Below are 20,597 nucleotides of genomic sequence, written 5' to 3'. Positions count from 1 at the left end.
AGACAATAGACTAGGCCTGGATCAAATTGTTATCTCTTTCCCCATAAGCATGATAGACTGAACTGGTTTAAACCACATAGAAAGGCCCAGAGGAAGATCTTCAGAACACTGTAATTTCTTCTTCTCTTGCAACCACAATGGGTATTTACATATAAAGCAGACTAATATCCCTGACTAAGCTGCTACAGTATAGGCTATTATGGATGGAGAGACAAGAACAAATATTTCTACATAATGTGTTTGATAAGGTTCATGTAATGCAGATGCATTTTTCACCTTATACAGACAATTCTCTCCCCACCCCCCAAGAGATATAGTACATGACAGGAGTTGCTTTGGGAATAAACATCAGTCATGCGATGTGAAGTTAAAAATTCAGTCTGCCTACAAGATAGCATTTGTGCTGTTGCCTAGGGCTATTCAAATTACCTTTCACTCTCTCTGTCACATAATATTTAAGTCCTGGCTGAAACTGTGACCTCAGCAGAAGCAAACAGCACCAAGAATTTGAATATATGGCTTTCGACATTGGTCATCGGCTTCATCACCAAGAACAGCTAATCCATAAATAGATGGCATGAAGAATGGAACTCAAGACCTCCTGCCCCAAAAGACTAGATTCTTTAGCTAACAGAGCTTTTCAAGCAAATTAACCTTCAACTACTTTGTGATCCAGCTACATTTTATTACCCTCATTTTACAAACAGGGAACACCAAGCAGAGATTGACGATGCTTTCAAAAGAGGTGGATGCTTTGGTTATTGGGTGCTCAACTTGACACACTTAGGGGTCTCAAACTGGGCAACCAAAATTAGTCAACACTTCTGAAAATGACAGCCTAAGTGATTTGCCCAAAGTTATAGTGGTAATAAGTGTTATAGCTGGGAGAAGGATTCAGAAATTCCTGGTTACCAGCCCCTACTTCCTATGCTTTTCATGACAAACAACTATCTACCAGCTGGCCATCAGCAGAGACAAAATGCATAAAATAAACTTGTTTATTACAATGGGAAAGTTTAGCATATAACTTCTATCCTGAAGCAAATTTAGGGGGAAAAACACCCCCCGTTTCACATTTACAAGAAAAAAACTGCCAGTTTAAATTTGGCCCAAAATTAAGATTTTGCAAAAATATGGTTTTAGAAAACCTCAGATCAATAGAAACATTCTCATGAAATAAATATGGTAATAGTTTTCTTTACAAGAAATAGTCCTCTGCTGTGTTTGCAACCCAAACATTGCATCACTATGCTAGTGTTTGAGATCTGAAAAATTAAATAGACTACAAACTGAATGAAGATGGAAGTCAAACTGACCACCCTATTTTCATTGTGGAAGTGAAACAAAAGTGCTGAAAAGTAATATAGTTTATTTTAACCCTTAATCTTAATAATTCTGGGTGTCATTTGTAACACACAGTAGGTAAAAAAATTAAAAAGAGACGTAGAGACAGATTTTAAATATTAGTCCATGCAAAATTGCACATACTCCCCGCCTCCCTGCACCTTTTAGGCTTACACCGCTGAAATGCATATACAAATCTGGTGTTTATATGCAAACATGTCTAGACATTTAACTGGCCATGTGCATGAGCAACAACAACTCTGTATCAGTGTTTCCTAAATGGTGGGTTGCACTCAGGAAGACTGTATATGGGTCATGGGCCTTGCGCAGAGGAGAGACCCTGGGGAGAGTGAGGGAGGGGTTGGAGAGGGAGCCCACTCCACACTCACCCCACAGTGGCAGCTCCCGTCCCACAAGGCTAGGCCAGGCTCCCTGCTCTAGGCATTGAAACCTACTCAAGTTTCATCCAGCTATCCCTCTGTCATGAACAAGGGGCGGCCAGGCCAAACCTGAGTGGTGCTGGGACCCCCTACAGTAGGTTGCAATGCCTGAAGCAGGGAGTCAGGCCCTGACCTGTGGGACAGGAGAGCTGCTGGGCTTGCCCTCCAAATCACTGGGATTTCCCCTATGCATTGGGCCAGGATTAGGGTTGTGGTGCTGGGGCAGAGGGTGGTGCAGTTGTGGGTGGTCGGTGCCCCCTCAATGGGGCAAGGAGGCTGCAGCAGCAAAGGAGAAAGATAGGGGCCTATGATTTGGGCACCACACCATGAATTTAGACCTTGGGTAGGTCACAAAAGAAATGAAATGGAGTTGGTGGCTCGCCTTTGTTACAAAAATTTGGGAACCACTGCTCTATGTCATCCCTCCTCTGGTCAACTGCTCTGGCAGGCTCCTGGAATGATCCTCAGGGTATGTCTGCACTGCAGGCTGGGGTGTGATTTGCAGTGCCTGTAGACATAATGAAGCTTGCTTTAATTTAGCTATCTCACTGAAAATAGTAGCAAGGACCCATCAGACACAGGTTTCAGTGCAGGCTGCGCAAGCCCATCCCCTGGGTATAGCCACGGCTTCCCACAGTTCCCATTGGCTGGGAACAGCAAACCGCGGCCACTGGGAACTGCGGACAGCTGTGTAAATGTAAACAAACTATTTGGTAGCCCGCCAACAGATTAGCCTGACAGGCCATGGGCCGCAGGTTGCCCACCACTGGCTTACTTTAATTCTGTAGCTATGGATTTAAAACATCTTGATGAATGTTGTGAGTAGACTTAAGCTGAAAGACTGCTTAAACTAACACTTCTAGAACACATAATGAACTCTAGGCCTTTATAATTTAATCTCTCTTGCATCCTTACTAAAGGAAGAATGGCTGGCTATTAGCAGATGTGAACAGCTGCATGGACTTGCAGGTTCTGTCAACATCTGTGAGAGCTGCTGCCTGGACGGATGCCTATGCCTAAAGGAAAAAGTGAGGGATGGAGAAAAAAGAAGTGGACTGTCAACCAGAGCCACAGTTAATCTAATTCTTCCTTTTCTTTCACTCATTTGCTTTTATTTTGATCTGTCTGTTTCATCTCATAATTAATAGGTGTGATTTTGATAAATGGTTTGGTTTAAGGAAGGTTATTCTAATTGAAGTGTGGGCAGATGACATCATTTGTGTTTTTAAACTCCATTACAGAATGAAAAACAAAATTGAGGTTCAACATCAAAATAAACAGTGTTTAAAGTACTCTAAAAGCTGCTATGAGCCAAATTTCATCTGGCAAACTAGCACAACATGTCAGCTGGAGCACATTAGCCGTTCCCAGCTATCAGAACAGTACATAGAGAAAGGTGATTTCTTAGGCAGCTCAGGCTAGGTCTACACTACCCGCCTGAATCGGCGGGTAGAAATCGATCTCTCGGGGATCGAATTATCACGTCTCATCGGGACGCGACAATCGATCCCCGAATCGACGCTCTTACTCCACCAGTGGAGGTGGGAGTAAGCGCCGTCGACGGGGAGCCGCGGAAGTCGATTTTGCCGCTGTCCTCACAGCGGGGTAAGTCTGCTCCGATAGGTCGTATTCAGCTTCGCTATTCGCGTAGCTGAATTTGCGTATATTAAATCGGGCCCCCCCCCCCGGTAGTGAAGACCTGCCCTAAGATCCAAACATAGAGCCAACATAGGTGCCAATTATACTGCTAGAGTTCTGCAATTGTCCCTGAACTACAGATGAGGGCACTGTAAGCAAAAATAAATCCTCAAAACAGTCAATGCAAATGCATTTAGGATAAGAGATTTTTTTAAAGAAAGGCATAATAAAAATCTGCAAACTGGTATTTATGATTACAGAGAAGACAGTTGCTCCCCTGCTGAAAAACTGACTAAGTCAACAATAAGAATCTAAGACGTTGTCTTCAAACATTCTATCCCACTTCACTTTTTCACTCTACAAGTAGATATATTTCATCGTTATAGCTTTATATGCTATACAGACACACTTTAGATAAAGACTACAGAAAGAGAAAGTCAAGTTTGTACAATTAAGCACTCATAAATCAGGAACTGCCACAGCCAAGATTGCTCGCACAACCTTAAATCTGCCCCTTGTGCATATGCATCATAATACAGTCTTAAAATATATGATCAGCTACTATTTTTCAATCATCACTCATTGTTTTCCACAACCTTCCCCCCCACCCCCATTAATTCTTAAACTAATTTAATTGTCAGAAAGTCCCAGTATCTATATTATTACTGGAGTATCTCAAACTGTTTTGCAGAGAAGAACACAGTTGTTGTAAAGAGAGTGTATATTTATGGTGTCTTTTTTAAATAGGCCTGTGATGTAGAAATACAACTATTTTGTGTTTTCAGATCACCAGCCCTCAAAATGTGTCAAAGTCCAAATACTAGTTTCTTTCTTTCAAAATTGTCAGATGTACTTTCTTTAAAATCTATTTAACTGTTTAGTGAGTGAGATTCTAGTACAGAATTTACATTATTACTTTACTGATTTGAAATACAGAAAAATCAATGGAGTTGCCCAATTAGAATTGTAAGTTAAAACTGTATGTTTCCAGGCTGAAGGGGTTATTACTTGATTCAATTAAATAATGGCCATATTAAGGCACTTAAATAAATGACCTGATTTCCAAAGGTGCTTAGCACCCTACTGCTCCCATTCAAGTCAATGTAAAGTGGATGGTTACTTGAAAATCAAATCACGGAGTACATGTTGACTACCTGTTGTAGTCAGTAGAAATACTCTCATTAAATGGGCTTTTCATAGGACCTTTATTTAGGGGTTTAAATGTGAGGTTAAGCTAACTTTAGGCACCAATTTTTGAAAATCTTGGCCAATATAATTTTCATATAAATGACATTCATAGATCTTGACTGGTATACCCACAGTAGAACACAACACTACAAGATGCTAGACACATATATAACATTTTAGAAAAAATGCTTTAGTTGAGAAACAGCATGAGATAATTAAAGAATGTATTACAAAGCACATGCACAAATAGTAGGATTCCATATACAACCTCATGTTTAGCTTTTTATCACTTCTGGGTCATTAACAGTGAACCCATAAAGAAACCCTGAGAATATTAAGAAAACCAATAAATCAATGACGTAATGGAAAAGAGCATCCAGCTCACAGCATGTAAACTCCATAAACTGGAACAATTTGGCTATGCACCATGGGAAAACCACCATCCTTGACCAAAGCACTAGAACTCTGCTGTACTTGGCTGAGGATACAGTCAGACCTTAGAATTTCAAGTGTTTAACACCTGATAACTCCCTATTAAACTATTTGGTACTAGGTTAGTTTATGCTCATCTTGGCAAGTAAGAAGGAGACTAAGTTAGTTTCCTGTGTAGCATCTTAATAAGGCAATTCTGCCAGTACACTGTGTTCCAATGAATTAGTACATACTGTAATATTTTAGCTGCATCAGCCTATATACATTGAAGTTGAGAGGGTAAACACTTGAGGTAAAATCCTGGCCCCGTTCAAGTCAATGGCAAAACTCCCATTGACTTCGGTGGGGCCAAGATTTCACACCTGATGCATGCCCAAGTCAGTGATTTTGTGCTCATGCCCACACACCTGTTTGAGCCCACATAACGCTGACTTGTGTGTGCTCATCAGGGTTTATGTACCTACAACAGCAAAAATGTGGAAAAGTACATGTGAACTTAAAAAAATATGTGGGTCTTTAGATGCAGAGAACCTTGTACCACTGATATATATCAGCAGCCATGATCAGTACATTCCTCGGCCCAAGCCGCTTCCCGCCGCCCTCATTGGCTTGGGACGGCAAACCGCGGCCAGTGGGAGCTGCGATCAGCCGAACCTGCCGACGCGGCAGATAAACAAACTGGCCCAGCCCACCAGGGTGCTTACCCTGGTGAGCTGCGTGCCAGAGGTTGCCGACCCCTGTATTAAAGGAACATCTATTTCCAAAGGATTAACGTAATAGCACCCAGTTTGTTGCTATAACTGATGTGTATATAGTTGTATAAAAAACTTAGCCACAAAAAGGTTGATTCTGAGCTAGCAAGCCAAAGTACTGCACTGCAGAACATGTGGCACCTACAATTAAATTCTTCAGGGGCCCCAGTCGATATCCAAGCACAATGGAGGTTCAATTCCATGATGACAATACAAATAAATAATTAACAAATTCTAATCTGATTGACAAACTTTTAGTTTAAACTCTGTCCTATCCAACAAATGCAAAGACTTTCAGACTCAATTCAGTGGTAATTTTATAGAGCCCTATTTTAGTGTTATATTACAATATTACAATAGCAACATTATTTTGTCAAAGATGCAATTACACTTTCATTCTAAACCATTTTCAAACTGATATTTAATATGAAACAAGTCACTTACTGTCAAAACAAGTTTTAAAGATTCATAAAGAAACTCTTCCTTATGAGTAAATGGCAAAACAAGAAATCTCATATACTTGATATTGCTCTTGGTGACATATAATTTATTTCATGAAGGACACAAAACTCATGGCAGAAGGGAAGTCGGCTTTCTAGTTAGAGAGTTCAAAAGCTAGAGCTGATTAGAATACTATCCAATTTTTGTTAAATGATTATAGCAATCACAAAAAGGAATGACAGAATATTTTATTTTATAATGCTTTTAATTTATTCTTAGAACAGGCAGAAACTGTTCAGATTTACACATGTTGCTGTGCCTAAACTGTGCCGTTGATGAAGCTCCTAGAAATGAATTGGTACTTCTGCTTCATCACAGAAGCCAAAGATTTGTGGATATTGTCTGTGAGACTGGCAGACCAGGCGTCAGCTCATGTAAAGGTTCCTGTATCTCAACTGAACACTGACAAATACGTAGCTAGAATCAGTCTGGCTCAGCTGTGTGTTAGTAATGTTATAACCGGTATTAGAAATATAATAACGTGCTTAATGTTTAGACTTTATTAAATACTTGTGAGTTGCTGCATGCATTAATTGCACTTATAACATCTGTATCCCATATGTAAGGTAATATTTGAACAGTTGTAGTGTGAACCTCTGTGGCTGTGTAAAGAACCAGACAGGAGAGAGACATTAATTAGTGTGAAGGGCTGATCTGCAACAGAAGATGTTGTGCCCTTCCCAAAAGGAAAGGTCCATCGATACCAGATGGGCTATTGTGGGACATTGCAACTGGAATTTCCATCAACAAGAAGATAAAAGACTTGTCCTGCTCTCCTCCCCATGAAGAAGCGTCACGCAAGTGGACTTTACACATCAGCTGAGTTTGCAGGTCAGAACACGTGACAGGAAGGGGATAAAAACCCCAAACAAAAGGAATTTGTTATCTCTATGCTGCTTGGACTCTAGGGGCCAAAGTGTTTCTAGGCATAAGCAAGAGATCCCCAACTTCTTAGCCTCTGTTAGTCCTGAAGGACCTATAGAGCTTGCTGATTATAGAAGCTTTTACCACCTTTTGAAATTTAAGATTATAACTCATTTGAGTATCTATGTTTATCTGCTTTAACCTTGTAAATAACTCTGATTTCAATTTCCCATTTAATAAATCTGTATATAATTTATTATAGGGTTGGGTATAAGCATTTTCTTTGGTGTGAGACCTAAGGTGCAGCTGATCTGGGCTAAGTGACTGGTCCTTTGGGATTGGGAGTAACCTGAATACTGCTATGATTCTTGGTGTAAGGGAACATCTATCCAAAAGGTATTCTCACCTGGGTGGCAAGATAGATCGGAGTACCCAAGGGGACTGTCTGTGACTCCATGTTAAGGCTATTTGGGGCTTTTGCTCTGCTTCCTAACAGTCTGCCCTGAGGTTGGTACTCTTGCTTTTGAATCACCGCAGGCAGTGTTACCTTCTTAACAATGTGCCAATTAATGCCAAACAAAGGTGGCATTGTTTGTGATATGGACACTTGATCACTCAGGAGTAATCTGAGGCAACCATCTCATTCCTCGCAAGCATCATGCAGTCATCAAATGTGCAACTTTTATTAAGTACTGGATTAGATTCATTCCTCTGACCTAGAAGGAAAAGTCTTCCAAATCCACTTCCAATTTCCTGATCACTGAAGTCCTACCTCATATACTATTTGATTCAGCAAGACATGCATTTTGTTCATTTTGCTTGTGTTTGCAGGCCTGCATGGTAGATAGCACAGTATTGTATTGACTGTGTTGTATTATACAGTTTGAATATATGTATTGTTCCATTGCAAGAAGCAGTGGCAATCATTTTACAACAATACATATTACAAATTAAAATAAATGTAAGAAAAATGTGTTATTTTAAGATGAGGCTACATTTTCAAAAATGTGGCTATTATAATTAAGTGTGCATGCAAATGATTCTCCTTAAAAGTTACAAAATTTAAGACTAATATAAAGCGATGGGGAGCAACAAGGGGGGTGAGGTAATATCTTCTATTAGACCAACTTCTGTTGGTAAGACACACAAGCTTCAGAGCCACACAGAGCTCTGCTTCAGATCTGGGAAAGGCCCTCCAAGTATCACAGCAAAATGCAAGGTGGAACAGGTTATTTAGCATAGATGGTTAGCACATATTGTAAGGGACCATTCAAGGTAGAGTGACCCATTAACACCTCTGCGGTCATAGGACAAAAAGAGGGGGTTAGTGGGTTACAGATTGTTGTAATAAACCATAAATCCAGTGTCTCTGTTCAGTCCATGATTTTTAGTGTCTAGAAGAGTGATGAATGTAAGCTCCTAGGTTTGTCTTTTGAAAGTTTCCTTTGAGGATGAGAACTGATAAGTCAGATACAGAGTAATCACTTTGTGAAAAGTATTCACCCACGGGTGACTGGGTGTTTGTCTTTTGTCGTTTTTCCTGTCTGAGTTCATTCAAGATTGTCTAGTTTCACTCACATAGTTATTAGTGGGCCATTGAGTACACATTGTGATAGACAAGTGTAGAATCCATGGATCTTGAAAGGAGTGTTGTGGGGGATGTTGAAAACTTGTCTCTCTCACCAAGAGAGGTTGGTCCAATAAAATATATTACCTCACCGACCATGTCTCTAATATCTCAGGGCCGACATGACCACAACTACCCTGCAAATCTATGGGTAAGTTCATGCTCATGTGTTTCTGCATCATATACACACACACCCGTAATGAATGGTTAGAGTAACAATACAGCTGTTAATTTATGATTTTAGTCCCCTGAGAGTCCATTTGCCCAAGCACACAGTCCTCTGCCCCACAAGCATGGCCTACACATTCTCTGTTCCTGTGGAACATAAGAAAAAATGAAGTTCAGGAAAGAATATTTGCACTCCATATTGTGCAATTAAAGGTAGGATACTTATTTCTCTACTCAACCACACAGGCAGTATCCACTTTGAGAAATGTGGACAGGAAAAGCTATACAAAAAGACTTCTGACCAAGCTGCATGGAAAGAAAGGTTGTGTTAGAGAACCTGCATAGGTGAATTTTCAAAGTGGACTTTGAGGGGGATATGATAGGTGGAAAGAGCTCAACAAAACCTTGTCATGAAAGTAGACCATATGTATTTTTCAATTTTGTTTCAATGGAAAGGGAGCCATTACATTTCTCATTAAAAGACCTTAAGCAATGGAAGCTGTTTACAGCTTGAAAAGAAACCTATAACTGAGGGTACCCTGTGAAAGACACTTCAAGTTCACAGAGGATCTGTGTAGTAGGTACATAGCTGTCCATCTAGGGAGAGATACAGAAACTTAGACAACAACCTCCAGTGTGAAGTCCTGTCCCATTGAAGTCAATGGGAGTTTTGCTATTGACTTCAATGGATCCAGGATCCTATCCCCAGATAGGGTGACCAGATGTTCCGATTTTATAGGGGCAGTCCTGATTTTGGGGTCTTTTTCTTATATAGGCTCCTATTACCCTCCACCCCCTGTCCCAATTTTTCACATTTGCTGTCTGGTCACCCTACCCTCAGAATGAAAGTTTTTATTCCTCAACTTAACTACTGAAATGCTAAGTCTTTGGCATACTTAGGTGAAACAATGTGTAGTCTAAGCTACAAATGTGTTTGATAATTTTCTATCAAATTAAAAATAAGAAGTAAGAGAAAAATAAAAAAATATTTAGGATACTTTTAGTCTTGAACTGTATTTGGGATCTTTACTCTGGTCCAGTCACAGAAAACAGACTACTCACTATTGGGGGAGGTAGAAGAGGTAAAACATATCCAACCTGGAGCACTTACTCAAAAAAACAACCAACAACAACAAAAAATATCAAACTAATTAAATTTTAGTAGTGTTAAAATGTAGCAACCAAAACGTGACAGAAATAGAGAACAGAAGGATACAAAGCTACATTTGCTTTTCATTAGCAAGTGGAATATGTATTTAAATATGTTGTGTGTGTATACACACACAGAGACATATATATTTAATGGTGAAAAGCAAAACATTTTGATCCAGGAGGAAAAGGCAGTAGAGTTGCTAGCTTCTCAGTTTCAATCACAAAGAGAACGATATAGAGTGTTCCTTCAAGGACCTTTATGCAGTATAATTACATAAAGCTAAAGTGCTCATATAATATTTATAAAACCACAAATACCCACACCCTCTCAGTATTGTAAGCTGATATTATACAGATGGATAAGTGACGTAGATGCTGCAATAAAATACTGGTATTTATAGGTGGCTGAGATAGCTTCACAGTAACACCTAATACACAGTGAATTAGAAAAAAAAATTACAGATTTAATTCATCATGGAAGGAATTTATTAAAGAGCAGAGCAGAGATACATCTGAGAAGGATTTGAAAAGTCTCACATATAACACCGAGAAGAAGAGGAACAGATATCCTGGTTTCTTTCAAACTTTTTTTATTTCACTTATTCTGAAACTTGAGCTTCCTTTTAATTTGAGCTTGCCCAGTATTGAGCTTAAGCACAGAATTGATGTAATCTTTAATATTCCTGAAATGCAGAACTAATCTTTAGTGGTAAAATACTTTATGATTGGTGCATAAGTAGTCTGCATGGTTTCCTTAGGAGATTTTGCCGAACCTATCCAAACACCAAAATCTAATTAAATATGATATGCTATGTATATTCATGAGAGATCTACACATGTCTGAGTATTGCAGTTCTTTGAACTGCATATATTTGTTTGGTCCATGTAGGAATGTCTGTAAAATATTTTAATTTTCAATGAAAAATAAGAAATTAGAACTACAACTTCTGTTTGTTTAGGAAAACTTACTCTTTCGCTCTGCTTCTACAGCAGTGGTGGGCAACCTGCGGCCCACGAGCCACATACGGCCCAACAGGGTAATCCACTGGTGGACCACAAGACAATGTTTACAGGTTGCCCACCACTGCACCACATGGTCAGGCTGGTGAGAAACAAAGAAGATTTGGTCCCAATGGTAGGGGAAGAGATGCTACATTGCGGTAAATTGGTGGCCAACCTCCCCAGACCAGGAAAGAGCCAGTGCCCATGCCTGAGTCAGTTTCAGGCCCTTACCTCAAGGCACAAATTATGGTACAAAGTACAAACACAAAACAAAGCAATTGTCCTGACCAGCAGAGGCTGCAGTCCCCACAGGCTTTCCCTTGCCTCTCTCAGCCCCCAGAAAGGGGACACTACCTGACCTTATGTTCATTGCTAGATCACATGACAAGTAACTTTAACCCTTTCCTAGCTGTTTTACCATGTCATAGCCTGCCTTTACAACAAGTAGTAATGGATGACTGCTTCTGAGAGAAATCTTGTTCCCACCCTCCCAGCCCAGGGTACCCTTCTGGAAAAATTCTGTAGAATTCACTAGAGGTGAAACAAATGGGGTTCTGTAAGAAGTACTTTTAAAAACTTAGACCATTTAAGAAGGAATGACATTTCTGTCCAGGCAGATAATATACAGTGTCCAGTGCTTACCGAACCAAAATATACTTGCTTAACCATTACCCCATACTCCACCTTGCCCCTCTTCCAGTTTATTCCTTTTGTCAACCTGTTATGTCTCTTGTAACAAAGATTTTTAGGGTAAAGTTTGTCTTTTTTCGTACGTGTTTGGGTGGTATCTAGAACAATGGGATGCTGGATCCCTGACTAGGACCCTTTGGAACTACCATAATACAAACATAATTAATAATCATAATTAATCCCTGCTCTATGATGGTCCAAAAATATTATAGAAAAAATGTCATGCTCTATTCAGTTTTATAGGGGAAAAGGGACAGGACAGGATGAAAGAGAAAGTGAGAACAAAAGTGGGCAGAGAGCACATAGAAATAACTGACCTTGAAAAAAAGTATAAACAAACAGACAGCCACTGTGTGTGCTCAGATTCCTGGGGAGCCAGCAAAAGAAAGTTGTGACATGGTTCTGTATATGCTACTTAAGCATAACATTCATTTTGAGAAGAAAAATCTATCCAAAAATTACTATTTTTCATAGAGCTGTTCCTTTAATAATGTAGCATAAATTAATGATGACATATTTTAAATGTATTTCATTTTGAAAAGCTTCACATCCTGTTACTATAGTAACAACTCACATCCTAAATGCATCTTGGTTAGCATCTCCTAATGTAGTAAAGCATCCATCACCATCTGGCATTGGCAGCTTTGTTGCTTGAGTGAAAATGCTACTGAATAATACACACAAATGGCCTGCTTTTCAGAGGGGCTAAGCATCCCCAGCTCCCGTTGACTTCAGTTTCAGGTGCTGAGTTAGAATCTCTGCAAGTCAAGTCATAGGACTCCAGTGACTTAACTGTTTTTGGTGGATATCCTTCTTGCACAAAAACAATCCTAGTCACTAAGTTTCCAATTTGTCAATTCCCCAGCTGGCTTTAAGTGTGCAGGGATTATTTTTCAAATTACTCAAAAGGGTGAAATGTTTTCCACCCACCTTTATTTGCATCAGACTTTGCATACACCAATTAAGTCATAGCAAACAAATGGCAAAAGGTTATATTGTTAAAAAGACAGAAAAGTTTTATTGCCAAAGCTATCACATGTGGGGACTGGGAAACTTTTGGCTTTCATTTTAGTTTGGGAGACAACTGCCCTAATGATGCATGAGATCACAGCCTCAGTACACCAGATGGAAATAATGAAATCATAATTACTGCTCTACTTTCAATAAGATAAAGGGCACTCAGCAGAAAGAGACAGACTGAGTGTTCCCCAATTCAGTCCTCATCCCTGACAATCTCAGTCTGGAGCCAAGGATGAACTGGGCATCCTCAGTGGTGGGTGGGAGAGGATTTGAAAAAGTGTGAATCATATCATATGATACAATGAATATAATGAAGATGAGCCAGACTGGACTGATGTGAAAATGAAAGTTACTCTGATCATCAGGATCCCTTCTACATGGGCACCAAGTGATTGTTTTACTATCCCAAAATCAATGGGTCAGATTATATAGCCGATGTATTTAGTTTACATAAAAAGTGCCCCCCATTTAAGAAGCCATTAACTTGAAGTGTGTTTTGACCTTCCAGTCAAACAAATGACTTTAGTTCATTTTGAAGTTTCTGAAATGAAAATGTTTCTGTATGTTAATTTTACAGAAAAAAATTCAACTTTTGTTCTGATTCAGGATAAGGAGATATTTTGAAATGTCAGAATTTCCCCCAGAACAGAATTCTCATTTTCAACCAGCTCTACTTTGAGTGTCTGATCTTGAATTGAGAAGGGTGTTCTGAAACCACCAATAAAGAGAAGTGGCTAGCGAGTTACTGACATCACAGGTTCATCTTGTCATATTTCCCTATCTGCCACTAAGACTTCGGCCTCTACACAAAACACCACAACCATCACAATTAAGAGTTTCACTCAGAAGTAAATTAAATCTAGGCTCTAATAATTAAAAAGAGTAAATTTACTAGTAATTTAGTAAAGCAATAGACTTGCAAATTTGTTAAAATGTCACTGAGTCTGCATAGGTATTTACCAAACTATCCATTCATGCCTTTCCCTTAAGTTCTGGGACAGGTTTCAAGAACGTAAATTCTGGTGTACCTATCCTGCCTGCGCGAGCTTCACTCATGTTATGATCGATTCACACTTTTTCAAATCCTCTCCCACCCACCACTGAGGATGTCCAGTTCATCCTTGGCTCCAGACTGAGATTGTCAAGGAGGAGTACTGAATTGGGCAACACTCAGTACATAGATAGAGAGAATATACCCAATAGTACAGAGCTTTCTAATCTAGTAGACAAAGGCATAACAAGAGCCAATGGCTGGAAGTTGAAGCAAATATAAACTAGAAATAAGACACTTTTTTTTAAACTGTGAGGATAATTAACCATTGGAAAAGTTTCCAAGGAACGTGATGGATTCCCTATCTTCTGAAGTCTTCAAAAGAAGACTGGATGTCTTTTGTCTAGGGATAAATTTTTCAAAAGTGACTATGTGACTTAGGAGCCTAAGTCCCATTTTTAAAAGGCACTTGGGAGTTCAAGTCTGATTGAAAGTTAATGGGACTTAAGAGCTTTTGAAAATTGTACCTTTGTTCAACAAGTTGTTGGGCTTGATGTAGAATCACTGAGTGAAATTCTGTGGTCTGTGTTATGCAGGAGGTCAGATTAGATTATCTTTAAGGCCCCTTCTGGCCTTATAAATATATGAATAATTCTAGATTACATCATTGCATCTGAGAATGTTGATAACTCCCAGCTTGAAGGGCAGCTTGAAGTGTAGAGTTGCCAATTTTGGTTGGTCCTGTATTCCTGGAGGGATAGCTCAGTGGTTTGAGCATTGGCCTCCTAAACCCAATCCTTGAGGGGGCCATTTAAGGATCTGGGGCAAAAATCTGTCTGGGGATTGGTCCTGCTTTGAGCAGGGGGTTGGACTAGATGACCTTCTGAGGTCCCTTCCAACCCTGATATTCTATCACATGACATAATCTTTAATTAAAGATTAATCTTTAATTCCTGGAGACTCCAGGAGAATTGGCAACCCTACTGAAGTCTCCTTTTCTGCACTTGCAGGATTGAGCCAAATCTGGAACTTCATTTTACAATGCCTGATCCCATGCTATCAACCGTGGTCATTCTGGCTAGTGCAATGGTCCTCAGTAGACTATGCACATTTGACTGAAGTCTCCTTCCTGCTGTCAGCATGGTACAAAGAGGATTTAGCATGTGCCAAATCTGGCCCTGTATCAGGCGCACTTTATAAACAGACATTTTTATTTTTGTATTTGCCATGTGAAAAAAGGCAATGTCTGATGGAGTTTTTGGTTGTAATGTGTCTTTATAACCATTCAGGCCTGACACACTATTAAGTGGTACATCAAGAGTAGTTTTTATAAACAAAACTCCCATTGCAGCTCTGGCTTTAGAGAATTGGCCTGTCTGGCTGTCATACCAGCTGGTGCAAGACTTCTCCTCAGTGCCAGGCAACACGCAGCTGCAGTTCCTTGCCTATGATGGCTAGACAAGCCACAGCTTCCAACCAGCTGTCATCTGTCACTACCAACTGCCTTCATCCAGACTGCTCATTCCAGCCCACCTATTGCTATTGATTTCCCCATCACCATCACCCTTGAATAGTCAGAAAAATATCCAGGAGTTGAGATTTTAAACTATGGCTGTATTCTGAAAATTGACTATGTAAAATGGGCCCCTTTTTATCCAAAAGTCACATCCCAGGCCTTTGGTGGTTAGTGAATAGATTTTAATAATGTCAGACTAAATGAGCCATCAGTTTTCTGGGAGAGTGAACTGGATTTTTTTCTGACTCAAATTACCAAGAGAATTGTTAAAGTTTCATTCGTAGGACTATCTGTGAAACCCAACGGTCTTCAAATTACATGCACACACTGAAGTTGCACAGGCAACTATGGCCATCATTTGAGAACAATAACGGCAGCATTTGGCTTGCAGAGTCTTTACTGATGATGCCAATACTGAGCCAGAAAATACCCAGCTTGACTCTCAGATCCCAGACTGGAGTTTGCAGGGTTGACAGCCATTAAAAACATTTTTTAAACTAAGCACATTTAATATGGAAATCGTTGAGACAATAAAGGCCTGATCCTGCAAGATTCCAAAATCCTTCAATTCCTTCAAATAAGATTCCTTAAGGCTCATTATCACCAGTAATAAAGATTTCATAGGTCCAATGCTGCCCTATGATTGATTTCAGTAAGAACCAAGAGTGCTCAGAATCCCTGAGGTCACCCTTAAACAAGGACCCCCATAGTATGTTAATTGAGTTATTTCTCAAAGTATAACTGCACTTTAAATTGCAAGTGCTTTTTCCTATAATGCACCATTTCATATTCTGAAAATATATTAGAAATTAAAATACGAGTTAAAATTTTGCTTAGTAAGGCTAACTGAAAACTTCCTGCATGAAAGGCTTCAAACAATTTTATTTTAAAAGTATTTTGAAGGCCTTTGAGGAGGAGGCGGTGGCTTTGGTGTGGAAGCTGGGAAGAAGTTGTTTGCGAGGTTAGTAATGATCTTGCCCCAAAGACTATCTAATTTATTGTCTGGGAAATGGAATAAGATGCTTTATGAATAGGAAAAGGTCAGTGAGGCCCACACACTTCCCTTTGCCTCTTTTTCCAAGAGAAAAAAGTTTTTGTCTCTTGAGATCATTTACCTGCTTTTTGCTTTAGACACCATTGGGGGTCATTTTTCCAGATTTATTATCCTTGGTGTGGAATTAGCTAATTTTTAAGATCATATGTATTAGATTCATAGTTCTTTTCAGTGGACACATTGTGGTCACTTCTATTTAAAAGACTTCCTTCCACCCTCCCTCTCCCACTTTGACATATTTTATAAAGAAAATTTAACAGCAAAAGTCACAATTCAGGGAAATAAAACATTAAAGTGACATGGACAAGACCATCAATACACTAAAATCTACACATTTCTTTGGATAAAAGATGTGAATAAAATAAATTAATGATGAGTTAAAAATAAGCTATCCCCCCCCCCCAAAACCCCAATCTCTTATTCTCACACTCTGACCATATTTCCAGCTGTGAAAGATTAAACAGAAGCCCTTTCTGAGACCATCAACTCTGCTTCTTATCTGGTATAGGTGTTGAGTGATGGAAGAGGCTCCCTACAAGGAATGATGATATTTACATACATTCCATACTCAGTTTGGTCATGTTGGGTACTATTTTCACCTTGCTAATTATAAAACACTTCATCATGACCCTAAAGCTACAACTGACATTATGGTACTTTGTCTTATTCCATCCTACACAGCAGTTTGAGGTACAAAAGGATATCAAGTTGTCTTCCATATAAACAAGGAAAAGCAAAAATCAAATGCTGAGTGCAAGATATGTAGGCCGCTGTAAGCATGCTGTTTCTGATACATGGGTTCAGCACATCACCTACCAACTGTTTGATTTCTCTTTAATAGAAATCAATGACTGTTAAGATGCTATTTTCCTTCTCTATAATCCTCCTTTTATTTGATCTTTCTTTCATTCTGATTTTCTCCTAGGAACATTAGCAACGTGACACTAAAGAGAACATCTCAGTGCAACTACAGACAATAGGTCTGATTGTTCTTCCAACTACACTGGTGACAGTCAAGAAAAACTCCATTAAAATCAATGAAGTTCTATCGGTTTTTAAAATAATGTTCAGAGAAAAGAATCAGGCTCTGTTAGTTTGGGATGCACTTCTGAGTATCTAGCATGGCTTTCTTCCTGCAGACCCCCCCCCAAAGAGGTCATAATATGTTGATGGTTTACCCTTTCTTGGACAGAAAGTTGTAAAGGTAATGCACTGATCCAAATTAACCTCTCTTCCATTTGAATATCAAGCCTAGAGCTAAGGGTTCTCTGTCTCTAGAATTGCACAGTGTTTTTAAAGGGCAGCGTGAAGGTATAAGGGATAGTATTACTCTGGGGTTAGGAGCCTGCAGCTTGTTGGCTAATTAGCTTTCCCCTCCCTCGCAAGGAGGATCAGCTGTTTGGCGGTAGGAAGCGGGCGGGAGAGGGGGACGGGCGGGAACTTAGCACACTGGGGGAAGGTGCGGGGGAGGGGGAGCTTGGCTGCTGGCGGAGCCTGCCCTGCTGCAGCAGGAGCCGGCAGGACCAAGCTTCTGCCCCCTGCCCCCGTAGGAACGGGAGGGGGAAGAGAAAAGCATGCCGGGCCAGGGCCCCTTTGGACCGTGGGCCCGCTGCCAGTGGCACCATGGTAAATCCGGTACTGGCAGACTTAGGGGGGGAGGAAGGACTAACCTGTACAGACTTTGTGGGAAAAGGCTATGAGGCTTTGATCCTGTTTTCACTAAGAAGACTTGAAACAAAATCCACAACAATTAAATCTGACTGGAGACTATCCTGCCTGGGTGCTGTGAGAGGGCCCCAGACAGGATTTGTCCAGGGAGGGAGCTGGATCTGCAAGCACCAGTCTAGGTCCAGCTGTAAAGGTCATTACAAGTTAGGCCCAATCCTTCACAGACAGTCAGAGGAATCTTCTTCTCCCCCACCTCTATTAATTAGAATTATAAACAGCACAGAAAAGGGGAGGGGAAATGGAACAGGTTTACTAATAACTCTATTAAGGCTAAAAGAAGAAATGGAGTTAAAAGTGGTTGAAAGCCACCATGCATTGTACTACCAATAAAACAAAGATGACAAACTTATACAGGACAATTATAATTACCAATAGAGAAAATTAGCTATAAGTACATCTTTGACAACCAAAATTTGCATAAACACTATCTCTCATCCTGTCTTGTAATACTTGGAGTTCAGCCTTCAGGTTTCTTTTCTAGATAATTTGCACTATTTCCCTCCTCTTGCTTCTTGTATGGTAAGAGGAGAATTTAGCAGTCAGGAGGGTCTATCCCATAAATTCTGGGCACCTTAACATTTCAAAACCTAAATATCCATCCTCAAACCCCACTCATTCAAGTAGTGACTTTCACTAGGTGGAATAGAAAAGTTATAAAAATAGCAAATGGCAATTTGAGGACAACATATCTACATTTCCTCTTCCAATTCCCTGTTTATGTCCTGAGGACATTTTTTTTAAAAAACAGTAGTTGTAGTCTCAGCAGACCATCACATCACCACCTCTTCCCCCGAAAACTCAAATACATCACAATTTAGCATGCTGTTTCAATTGCTCTAAGATTCAGAGACACAGTTATTATACCACAAGTATTTTGCAACATCCTTCTGACACAATACTCTCAGACTTTCATGTTCCAATTTGACTAAGACCCTATATAGTGAAGCCACCCACACTTAAAATACCATTTATCTATATTGCTTATATATGGAAATGAACTGTAGCACTAAAAGTCAGACGGTCACCACTTCCCTACAAGGTAAGGATTACTCTTGATAGGTTAATGTTGGGAAATTGGGAGAGACAGATCTGTGCCATTTGTGGAGAAAAGCCCTCAAGTGTCCTTATTTTTAGTTAATGTCCAACCGTCACATCGAAGAATAATAAATATAATGATGCAACACTTGCAGATTTACTCCAGAGTGAACATGTTTCCCTAGGGACTGAGAAAATGTGATTTTTCTCGACTGCTTTGCAAACCTATGTGTTTCTTTTTAAGCAGACAATTTTGTTGAACATTAAAGTGTCATGTCTGTGCAGAAAAATTATAAAAAATGATAATGTTAAGAGCGGTGGAATAAAAGTAATTAACTTTTCTCTAAATGCCAGCAGGAAGTGTCATGGATATAAAACTACTAGATCTTAATTAGTTCTCTATTATCTTATTTTATATTTTTCTACAACAGAGTCATTATGTAATTAAAATAAAGTTTTAGGGACTGATTTTCTAGCATGATGCGACAGCTTTGCTCCACATTGCAGCATGTACTTGGCCGTAAGCCACCCCAGAAAGGTCATCCCATTGAAAGGATGATCTTCTGACAGTAGAAGCTGGTGCAGGAGGGGCTCTTATGCCACTTCCCTCTCCCTGTTTATATGGTGGCAGGGAAAAGAGTGGGATTGTCCAGGACACATCTATACTATGCCAATCCATCAACTAGACCAGCCTGAGGTTTCCTCTACCTTACTACAATGGGTCTAGCCTTGAACAGCGACCGCACCAGAATTAGATAAGTGAAAGGATGAGTTTTAAGCCAGCTTTGCACACACATGCTCTGTATGGATCAGTTGGATCTCAGGATCTGGCCCTTAATGTTCAGTTTCCAATAGGAGTACAAGCTAGTTACTGACTGACTTTGTTATTTAATTGTCCTAGAGGAAGATTCTGTGTGTCATGAAAGATGTAATAAGATTTTAGTTGGAAGATAATGTCAAAGTTTGACATTATCTTCCAACTAAAATCTTATTACATTTGTTCCATAATTCATCAATGCCATATTGAATTTGAAAACGTAACCTGGTCAATATTTAGATGAGAGGTCACCAAGGAATATCTAGTGAGTGACAGAAAGGGGTGATGATTCACTGGATGGCAAGCTTACTTCTAAAGTTAGTAATGAATCAATAACCCAGAACAGTGTTGGAGGGAAAAACTGTGCTGCAGAAGACAACATATTTCAGATCCAATGTCTTGACCACATGTGATCCCCATGGCACACTTTGCTAAGTGCCCAGGCTAACTTCCAGTTTTTAATTACATTTTGCTTACTTCATTTCTGGCTGAAGTTTAAACCTGATAAGGTATTTTTCACTCTCTCTCCCCAACTATGATGCTGCCAATTTGTACCATTTTAATTAGGTGGTGACAGAGGAGTGATCCTCATGGATGTAAATATAGTTTAGAACATCTGCTGCGCGATGTGGGAAACT

General features: G+C 39.7%; 1 protein-coding gene across 4 annotated transcripts in view; it reads right to left on the bottom strand.

Annotated features, from left to right (window-relative positions):
- The window catches only part of FGF14 (fibroblast growth factor 14), a 648,909-nt gene that overhangs the window by 267,158 nt on the left and 361,154 nt on the right, over window positions 1–20,597 (bottom strand). The window lies entirely within an intron of this gene.

The sequence above is a fragment of the Chrysemys picta genome, chromosome 1 (assembly GCF_011386835.1).
Source record: "Chrysemys picta bellii isolate R12L10 chromosome 1, ASM1138683v2, whole genome shotgun sequence".
NCBI lineage: Eukaryota > Metazoa > Chordata > Testudines > Emydidae > Chrysemys > Chrysemys picta.
Note: the sequence above shows the minus strand (reverse complement) of the source record. Positions and strands in the feature narration are given on the sequence as shown.